Source organism: Etheostoma spectabile, unplaced genomic scaffold, assembly GCF_008692095.1.
Source record: "Etheostoma spectabile isolate EspeVRDwgs_2016 unplaced genomic scaffold, UIUC_Espe_1.0 scaffold00569404, whole genome shotgun sequence".
NCBI lineage: Eukaryota > Metazoa > Chordata > Actinopteri > Perciformes > Percidae > Etheostoma > Etheostoma spectabile.
Window position 1 is genome coordinate 1 of NW_022605108.1, and position 11,482 is coordinate 11,482.

Genomic DNA, 11,482 nt, shown 5'->3' on the forward strand with positions numbered 1-11,482 from the left:
TCAAATAGATTGCTTAATAACATAGAGTAAAATAAATAGTCCATGCTGTACTGCATGTCCAGTCCTGTAGGCTATCTTGATATTTATCTGTCCGCAGTAAGTGCTTTCCTTCACTAAGCACTCTATCCACCCTGTTGCTTCAAATAGTAATGAGTGTATGAATGTGTACATGTAGTCCTTTATCAGGCCACTATTATGATGACTGCTCTGGTACAATAGGCTGGTCTGGGGTGATGGTAATTACAAGTGCCCAGGCAATACGGTCGCGTATGGAAGAACTAATACAATGAGAAGACACATTTATACAATAAAGCTCCCCCCCCCCCCACACTCACACACACCCCCACCCTTTAATGAATGGCTGCAGGAAGAATGGAGAACTTAACCAAAACAAGATAATCCTAATACTTGGTGGCCAATTGCATTAGGCCTACAGAGTAATGCAGAAGTTACAGCTGGGAAAAGCATTATGATAGGGTCCATCATTGAGAGAGAGCTGCAGAAAAACAGGATCAACTCGTTACTAATGTAAATGTGAATTATTATCATTTTTAATGAGTGCAGGACATCATCAGCAAGCTGCCGTTTAAAGATTTTCAAAGATAATTTGACGAACAACTTCACATATTATCGTGTGTTTTAAAGGAAGTTCCTATGATTATGTGCAACACATCCCTGCGAAAGAAGTTGAAGTTCCCCTACATTACTTTCTTTGTCTAGGCGAACATAAAAACAATTTCATCGCCGGATGATAGACCAAGGTCTTTCATTTTTTTATTAGCCTACTGTGAAATACTGTAGCATCTAGGCAATTTGAAACACCAGCAGGCATTCTAGGTAGCCGCGAACACAGCATTGCAACTTAACTTTCCTCGCATGCCAAAACCCTATTCCGCGATTGATTAACTACGTCCATGGACGTAATTCCCTTCTCCTTTTTTTTTATCAGAAAATGTAACTCGCAAATCGTGTTGACAAAAGCGTTTAGCGCGGACAACAAGGCTAAACCCGCTTTGACAAGTCTACTATATGTGTTGTGGCCTGGTGCATTCAAGAAAACTTTGTAAATGTTTTAGTGGCACTGTCCAACGCACGATTCACTATCCACTTTCCCACCATTTTTTTTTTTTTATTTGCAGTAAGCCTAGGCATACAATCCAGCCACATTTTATCATGGCACTTGTATATGTAATGTAAAGAGTGTCTATCACGCTACGCATCATAAACCGATTTTGGTATAGATGGTAGACTACAAAGTTTTCCTCAGCGAAAAAACAACACAATTTGATACGTTTTCTGGAAATATAAGTGTTGTTATAATTGCTGTCGCTTTCTTGGATATTACCTAAAATTCGGACTTTTTCGTGTCTTTTTAAATGGTAGTTTCAAAACGTCGGACGGTATTTGAAGTATCCTGTGTTGGACATGCGCAGTTTGCCACATGCTCTCAGGAGCGCCAAATTTACCGGGATGCTATAGGAGAGGGGAGGAGCAGTAGTGGAGGCTGCCGTATTTAAATTAATGTCAACCTGCCTCTTCCCCGGGAGAACAAACCAGCGCAGATAGTGAAAGTACGTGCTCAGCGCAACCTGCGAGCCGCTCTACAGATATTAACATGGCTCGGCGGCCGAGAAACAGGTAAGCTCAAACAGACCATTTACTCTTGAATTGTATCATCTTTAACTTTCTTTTCTCGTCTTATAGCGTACGCAGTTAACGTTAACTGTTACTGTTTTTCTTTTCACGTTAGCCATCATTTACGTTGTTGAATACGGCATGAGTTGAGGGAAGAACGTTAAAGGTACAGCTTATTGACAGAGTTACTGATCTTTTTTATTACATTTTTAGTTGTCTAAGCTCTTTCTGTGGTTGTAACGTTAAGCCATTTTTTTTGTTTGTTTTCTTGGCCGTTAAAGCGTGAGCCGTGGTGTGGATGTCTCGCTCGCGCGCCCATGACAGGTGTGGTCATCTGGCATGTGCGCTTCTAGAGCTTCTGTCAGTGGTGAGAGAGAGAAAGGGGTCTCTCTCTCTCTCGCTCTCTCTCTCTCTCTCTCTCTGTGTCGCTCTCTTACTCAAAAACACACGCGCGGATTAATAACATTAGGCGGGTGGTCAGGCTCGTGCCACGCTGTGCGCAGGACTGCGTGGATAGGAGTTTAGAATAAATACTAAATTAAACACAATGCAGCATAGAGTCCATGTGACTTGTCAAAACGCACTCACAGACTTGAATGTATTGCAACACGCATTTCCATGTCCTAAATTAGTTAATGAAGGTTTTGAAAATAGGCGCTTTGTGACCATTACCCTATTCAGCCCTACAGACTTTTTTCTTTTCACGTTTTTAACTTCCAGATAAGATCTTAGCCTATAGCCTGCAGCAATATAGCTGTCATATAGGTCATTTTAAACCCGCCTTAATGAAACTTTCATACACCTGAATGTTGCCGCAGCATCTCTGAAAGCTCACTGTTATTTTGGAAACTGCGCTTTCAGCGTCTCCTACGTGTACTTGTCTCGAAAAGTGCTGCATGTTGTGTATTTCCTATGTTTTGGTACAAGAATCGCCATCAATTTAAACTTCGGTCACTCTCACCAGCTTACCGTGTTGTGTACTTTCTTGATGAGCATCGATCGGCATCAACTTTCCCTGAAAAGCATCCGGCTACTTGCATTGAGCTTGCGTGTTAAGTTTGACCAATTAGAGTTTAGGTGCGTGAATTTAACTTTTGTTTGCGTGTTGTTTGTGCACACGAAGTAGCCTGCTCAGCGATTTTTATTTGGCATGATATTTTCTTTAATTTTTTTTCTGGAATATGTCTACAATTGACACATCAGCATTTAATGTACTTAAAAGAAAATGCTGCTGTACATTTTTCTGTATGGTCATTGCTGTTATTTAGATAAAATAAGGAAGCTAATCCACTCTAATATCCTCTATTCACACACACACACCACACACCACCACACACTCAGTGGGGTTCCTGTTCACCTGTTGCTCTCTCTGTATGACATTAAAGTATCTTACTTAGCTTCCACGTTGTCCATGCTCTACACTCTGATTGGTTAACAAACTATCTGTGTGTGTGTGGTGTGTTGTGTGTGGGTGTGCATGATTATGTTGTACAATGCAAACCATTGCAGGTCTGAACACGCCAGGGTCACAAAATTATGATCGCATGTGCCAATCCCAGTATCTGTGAAACCAAAAACATTGGAACCTGTTCATCCATCCCCCCCCCTCCCTCCCACTTGCTGTTCTTCTCTCTCTCTCTCTCTCTCTTCTCTCCTCTCTCTCTCTCTCTCCTCTCTCTCTCTCTCTCTCTCTCCTCTTGTGGGTGTCTTGGCTAAAAGCCTGCACCCAAACCTTCAAGAATGACTGGTTTTGTCTGTGTTGACACCTGATGAATTAAAGAGTGGGCTGAGTTCTTTATGCACTCTTTAAAGAGATCATTAGGGAGTAGTTTGGAAATAGACAGGTTCTTATGGTGCTCTCATTTTCTTTTCTATATCTTACACTATTTTCACACAGCCTCCACCTCTTCTTCTGAATTTCTCTTTGAGTTTCTCTCTTTCTTTGTCTGCAGTGTTTACAGTAGCGAGGAGGATGAGGAGGAGACTGAGATGTATGAACATGATTATGATGGATCACTGGCCAAGGCAGGGAACGCCACCTAGGCAAAACACGCTGGACACGAGAAGAGGTACACACATAAAGACCAGTCGAAATAATTCAAATCCTGCTGTTACATATACAGAATGTTTAACACAGCTCACATATTGGATAGAAATGACCTAAGGAGAGATCAGTCCCTAGGACCTTTCTTTTTATTGTTGTCTGGTCTAACCACATTGACTGACTATTGTGTTAAATAGCTGGGAGTGATGTTCATTGCAGTGAGGCTGACAAACTGCAATATTTTTCTATATTTTAGGATGAGAAGTTGAAGAAACTTTTGAGCTTCATGGATCAGAGACTGGAAACTTATTGCAAGCTTACTAACTGTAAGTAGGAGGCCTGTGCTTACACATGCATGTACACATGCACACACATACACAAAACCTCCCATAGTATAAGAATGATTACTAATCCCTGCTCTCTAACCTACCAGAATCGTACAGATGTGCAGTGTCAGCACAGGTGGCAGAAGGTTCTTAACCCAGAGCTCATCAAAGGGCCGTGGACCAAAGAGGAGGACCAGAGGGTAAGAAAACAGCCTTTTAGAAAACTTTAATGCACTCAGAACTTAAAAGGTCTCACACAAAATACTGAAATCAATGACAAAACCACATTGTATTTGCACATACAGTAGTAATGCAGAAACCTTTTAGATGTTGGGGTAACGTAGTGGATACCAGTCACGGGAAACAGGCAATCAAGTGTCTTCCAGGTTAAAAAAAACTATTCTGTAGCAACTCCTGGCTGCTGTTGCACATTTGTAGTTTGCCAAAAAGTTGATGTTACTCAACAAGTACATGCTTAGTCTCTTAAATCCTGTGCAGTATTTATTGGCTAGTCCAAAGGAGTTATATTTCCACTCAGATGCCACTTTAATGATTAGCAGAGTGGCTAACGTTCCACTGGAAACTCCCTCAGTGCTCACCAGCAGGTGTTCTCAATCACCTCTACATGTTCAGAGATAAAGAAAGGGGAAAGGAGGGAGGGGACGGGAAGCATTCACTGGCACAATGTATACGTTTCTGAGATTTGTCTGGTTGACTAACAACTTTTTTTATTGTCACTTTCTCTCCTATCTGTTCTACACCTTATTACCTGTGAACTTTTTATCTTGTGATTTTTCTTACTCTCTAACCCCTTTACTTCTCCCTCTCCTCTCTGTTATTGCTCCTTCCTTCCTCTTTCCTCATGCCCCTCCCAACCATTTACTTCCCTTCCTTTTCAATGCTCTTCCTCCTACACACACACACACACACACACCACCACACACACACACACACACACACCACACACACGTGCCACAGGTGATTGAGCTTGTCCAGAAGTATGGAGCCAAGCGTTGGTCTGTGATTGCCAAGCACCTGAAGGGGCGCATCGGCAAGCAGTGCCGTGAGCGCTGGCACAACCACCTGAACCCTGAGGTGAAGAAGACATCGTGGACTGAGGAGGAGGACCGAATCATCTACCAGGCACACGAGAAGCTGGGCAACCGCTGGGCCGAAATCGCTAAGCTGCTCCCCGGCAGGTAAGGCAGAGAATGAAGAGAGAAAGGTGAAAAAGAGAAGCTAGATGAATCACTAAACCGTTGTTGGTTGACTGAGCAATGTTATGGAGGGGAGGACATTGAAGGAGGAATGAAGAGAGAAGAAACAATTTAGAAAAGGGATGAAGTGAGCATATAGAACATTAAAGAAGATGGAGGTGTGAATACGGAAACATTTCCATTGTTTTGAAAAGATAGAATACAGAATGATTGGGAGAAATAAGGTTATGAAAACACCCTGTCCTGACATTTATCATTTAGAGAAAGGGCTAGAAGCTAATGAATAAGACTAGGTAAAAAAAGATACTTTAGTTTTGCCATTGCCATTGCTCTGTCCTGATATCCTTATCAGTTTTGTGTGTGTGTTAGTGTGTGTGTGATCTGTGGCAGCCTCTGTGTGTGCTTGTACCACTAGTGGTCCAGGATGTCTTCGCATTGTGCATGTTTGTGGGCATGTGGATGTGTTTTGTAATGAATAACCTGTAAGTGAATATGTGTTATTTATGACACCCAGGACTGACAACGCTATAAAGAACCACTGGAACTCCACCATGAGGCGAAAGTGGAACAGGAGGGCTATCTTCAGATCGCAGCAAAGAACTCCTCGCTCTCCATTAGCCATGGCTATGTGAAGACCAACGCTCACATCATGGGTTTCCCTCACCACTCGCATAATCACTCGCAGCTGCCTCCCTACACCTACATCTCCGACACACACAGAGTGAGTGGGCTTTAAACTAAAACTCGGGATGCTAGCAGGAAAACTAAATTATGCTGATTGTGTAGGTGCAGGCGATTGATTAATTTGATTTGGATGTGTGTTTCTGATTGGCTTAACAGATACCGTTACCCATGGCCTTGCATTTGAACCTGCTAAACATTCCCCAGCATGGAACCGCTGCTATACAGGTAAAAACAGCAAGTAAACGCAGCATAATTGTTCACTGAGACTAGATAGTGAGGCCACAGGAGTGTATTGTAAGTGAAGAGAATTCTTGCTCAAACTCTGCTTCCTGCTTCCTTTTTCTCAGAGACACTATAGTGAGGAGGACCCAGAGAAGGAGCAGAGGGTGAAAGAGATCGAACTGCTGCTCATGTCAACAGAAGATGAGCTGAGGGGCCAGCCATCACGACCAGTAAGTCGCATGTGTGTCTGCGTAAGTGTGGGCACGGGTGAGCTTCGAAATATGTGTGACAACCTTGGCATTTGACCCTGGCTTTAAGGACAGTGGTTAGATCTGTGTGTGTGTTCTTGTGAGGAGGAAACATCTGGGGGGTTGGTTTCTGCAAAAATTATGAAATAGGACCTTATTGCCATTTTAGCGCGTGTGCATGACCCCTTGTGCAACCCTCTACTCAACACTTCTTTACATTGAAGTTCCCTTTCTCCTTTTTTTCTCATCTGCTCAAATTTGACACCTCTTCCCTTATTGTCAGGCTCTACACTCATCCTGCTGTGCTCATATTTTTTCTGATGATTATTCTTTGACAGGTATTTCAAGCCCTCACTCTTTATACCCTTTTCTCCCCTAGATGAATTTGTCCTATCCAAGCTGGGCCAGCCAGAGCTCTTTGACCAACAGCTCAGATGGTGTAATGCTATTACCTCATCACCAGGCCCCTGCCCTGCCTCTCGACCAGAGCTGCCTACCTGAAGAGAGCGCCTCTGCAACACGCGCCCACAGCAATAACGGCCGCAACCACAACAACAACAACAACAACAACAACAACAACAACAACAATAACAGCAATCACAGCAGTCCGACGTTCTCAGATACTATTCCAGAGTTCATGGATTGTGTCATTGATTCAGTGAGTATCTGCATTTACTTTATCCTTGGGCTACATGGTGTGATGACATTATGTTCATTTTTGTGGGTCATGACCAACTGTGTCAAGATGAAAATCGGATAGCTTAGCAAGTAGCAACATAGATTTTACAGAGTAATGGGCTTTATCCCATATTTTCCCGCCCTTTTCCTAGAGCCTCTCCTCAGTGGATGAGGCCACTACCAGCAGGCTCTTGGATAGGAGCGTTCTCAGAACAGACAGGCTCTTGCCCAATCAGGGCTCAAGAACTGCTCTCGGAGCATGGGCTGGTTTCATCTGCTCAACCCCCAAGCCTTCACCAGTCAGAAACCTTCCCTTTTCACCCTCACAGGTAGTTAAAGTAGCTGCGTTTGATTAGAATCCATCCAATCACCAACCTGCCACCTTGATGATATCAACAACCAATCATTCACAAATTGTTTTCTTTTAGTTTCATTTCAATAATTTTATCTATGTCTTGTCTTCTGAAGCACCGTCCCTCTTTTCCCTTTTTCTCTCCATTTCTGTAGTTCAGACCAGGTGTCCTTCCATGATCTGCCAGATTGTTTTGCTTCAAAATAAACCTATAACGCTACTTTAATTAACTGGGTTCCCTTCTGTTTTTTCATAGTTTCTCAACCAGTCAATGAGCCCAGAACACTCCGACAATGACAGTTTACCAATGAGCTCGCCTGTGGACTCCAAGCCTCCGATCAACCACACTATCAGACCCCAGAAAGAGAATGAAATGTAAGCAGCATTGTCTCCGATACATTTTCTTACACAAATATGCAGAATTGTGGCAAATTACGCTTTAAAAAACTGTTCTCTCTCTTTCTCTCTCTCAGGTTCAGAACGCCAAACATTCGTCGTTCGCTCCTGGAGTCATCTCCTTGTACACCCACACCTTTCAGGTCAGCCCTGGCCATGCAGGAGGCCAGTATGGACCCCTCAAACTACTGGTGAGGAAAAGACTTTGAAAAATATCTCAAGTCTTGAATTTGTCATATTACCTTCTGTTGTGCTTGCTAAAGTGTCCTTGTGACTCACTGGGGTATGTGTGTCTTTTCCAGAATCCCCTTTGAGCAGCAGATGGTACAATCCATCAAGCAGGAGCCAATGGAGTGTGCCATTGAGCAGCCTCCTCTCAAAAAATAAAACAAGAGGTACTTAACACTCAACAGAAACATGCACACATATGTAAAAAAACAACCAGATAAATGCGAGACTGACAAAGAAGTACTGTATTGTTTTCATGTGGAAGTTCATTATTATTATTATATACTATTTATCAGTAGCATTGTTTGAGACTACTGTATGTATCCATGGTGATATTTACTGTGATGTATTTTGGGTCCTAGGTGGAGTCCCCATGTGAGGGGAGCCCATGTATGCAGTGGGAAGGACAAGACCTTCACACACAGCTCTTCTCCCCAAACGGCCCCCGCACAGGAAGTACCTGTAAGCTCATATTAACCTAACAGTTCATGTTCTCTAATGTGAAGCTGTCCTTGATATACTCACAGACAGACATCCTTAAATCTTAATCTTGACTTCTGTTGCTAAAATGTGTTTTTATGTTTTTACATTTTCATTAAGGACCTACTCACTAGCTCATTATTGAGTGAAGACGGCACAAAACCTACCACCTCCCTCACAGAGGCATGGCCAGCCCACTACAGGTGTGTACACGTTTCTATGTAATATCCACCAAGGCATACCCTATCTCGCAATGTTAACAAAAGTGAAAAAGAATTGCTCTAAAATTGAATGGTTTCTTCTCGGCCCATGGTACACCTTCCACCAAGTTTCATGGAAATCGGGCCAGTAGTTTTTTTTTTTTCCGTTAACCTGCAGAACAAAAAAAAATGATACAAAAAACTCATGGCCCTCTCGTTCTCTCTGCAGCAGCTCAGTTCCTGGGAACATGTGACCTGTGGGAAAACAGAGGAGCACGTTTTGGCCTCCGAGCAGAGCCACAAGTACATCAACACTTACCCTACGAGGACACTGGTCATGTAGACTAGAGACACATGTTGGACTGTAAGATCAACAATCCCTGCGCTGGACGCAGCGCCGCGGATGACATATTTGTTGTGGTACAACAGTTGGGAGAGGCGCTATGCCATTGGTGGTTTTACACTCACACTTGTTGGATTTCAACCAACCAAAGACTAAACATTTATTTTGTTTTTGAAATCTTTTATATAGAATTTGCTCTGGGTTCTATTGTACGTCCTATTACTTTTGGTCTTGTCACTGTGTTATTATCGATGTTGTATTATAAATGGGAAACGGTGGCTACATAATTTGCATTGGGCTGTATTATTAATTCCGAATTTTGATATTAATATAAAGAACAAGTTGATTAATTTATTTCTTTTGTTTTGATAATAATGATAATGTTGTTGTTGGTTGTTTTTTTTTTAATTGGCCAATGGAGCAGTGTTGTAAGTAAAGTATTTAAGCCCTGTTAGCATTATCATAAATCCAAAGGCATATTAATGAATTCAAAACTGACCTCTTTATTCCAGTCATGAAACGTTTCCGTTTCTTTTATTATTATTTTTTGTGTCTACTGAGAATTTTAAGTGCTTGGTCTGTGCACCTCATGTAAACACCTAACTACTGAACAAGAACAGCTGCATCTGTTCTTCCATCATTATTCTAAGAATGATCATGTTTTACACAACAAAAGGGGCCAGCCTTATTAGTATTACCTGACGTTGGCACCTTTAGTTCATATAAATTCAGTTTTCATTTCAACTTTCAATTTATGTCTGGCCTTCACAAAATCCTGTATGAGGAAACATTCAATGAACAAACATATGTGTTAAAAGTCTAAGTATATATATTGAAACATTTAAAAACAATCTTGAATGAGCTTATATGTCTGAAACCATGAGCTTCACCCAGTAAGAGTAAGACCAAGCTGCACTTCTTATATCTTATATTATCCATAAAAAGTGGGAGTACTAAACACTGATGTTTTATATTTTGCTACAAACAAATCCCTTGAATTGAAACTTTTTATATGTGTTTTCTTTGTTTTTTAACATTTCTTTGAATCGTTTTGTATTTTTGTATTATGCTTATTCAATCAGCATTGTGTTTTCTTACTAAGACTGCAGTAGCCCATGTCAAACACTTAGCAGACAATCTTTTTACACGCCTTGTTTTTATACTAGCTTTTGAGCAAAAATGATTTCATGAAAGCATTTATACAGTCCAAGTTTGGAATGTTTTTTATACTTTTCTATACTGCCTAGTAAATAAAGTGTGTTGTTTTTATTACATACTTGTGTTTAGTGTAATTTTGGAAGTATTTCATTTTAAATGAAATAAAAGTATCTTCAGTTGAAGATGTAATAGTTAAGCAGTTTAAAAGCTGTTCCGCACAGACAATGAACACAATTGACATACAGTACATTTAAGTTGGAAACATGCTTATAGTCCTTCCTTTAGTACAAATAGCCTGTAGTGGTTTAAAGTGTAAATACCACTGTGAAGGCAGACTCTCTAGAGTCATTTTTAATGTAAATGAACTATTTGCTCTGTCTCTAATATGCCAACTATTACGAGGACTAGTGTTTAAATACTCCATTCTCATCTCCCACACACACACACAGTCACACACACTCAATCCTACAGCCACAAAGGTCTGTTGTAGGGCTGGGCAATATGGAGAAAATCATATATCACGATATTTTTGACCAGATACCTTGATATCAATACCGCAACGATATTGTAGCGTTGACTATTGGTGTTTTCACAAAATCTTTACACAATGAGATTTATGGTAAATATCAGTATTGTGGATATAATGACTGTGGGAAAAGGCAAATAATAGAACAGTTACAACAGTCTGGTAAGTGTGGTACAACTTTGCTGTAATGCACTTACAACACTTATACCATATTACGATATTACGATATCCAACATCTAAGACGATATCTAGTCTCATATCCCGACATCGATATAATATCAATGTATCGCCCAGCTCTAGTTGTTGTCAAGGTTGCAAAGGTAATGAGCAGATGTGATGAAAAAAAAACGGCCGTCAACTCTCTCTCAAGTCTCAAGTCCTCATTGTTCTCCAATAACACACACTTTCATGTATGAGCTCCTTATTTAGTCTCTTGAGAAGACATGTTTTCCTGTGAGGCCCTGAAAGCCAAGGGGCCCAGACTAAGACCAGGAGCTATATTTACACCTCATCCTCTCCCTTCCTCCATCCAGCCACCTGCCACCCCCCCTCACCCCACCGCACTGGCCTCAAATATAGATTCCCATCTCAACACTAGTCTCGGAGGGATGCATAAACAGAAATGACATTTATCACGACAGGAACTGTGATATTTAAGGCAGGCCTAAACAGAAATACTTCTCCGGGAGGTGCATTCATGCTTACTGCAGCATTTAAGTAACACACAGATATACGACACATATAC

The 11,482-nt window shown here is 41.4% G+C and overlaps 1 pseudogene; it reads left to right on the plus strand.

Moving 5' to 3' along the window:
• Positions 1-1,559: 1,559 nt before the first annotated feature.
• Positions 1,560-10,327, plus strand: LOC116684932 (transcriptional activator Myb-like; annotated as a pseudogene).
• Positions 10,328-11,482: the final 1,155 nt, after the last annotated feature.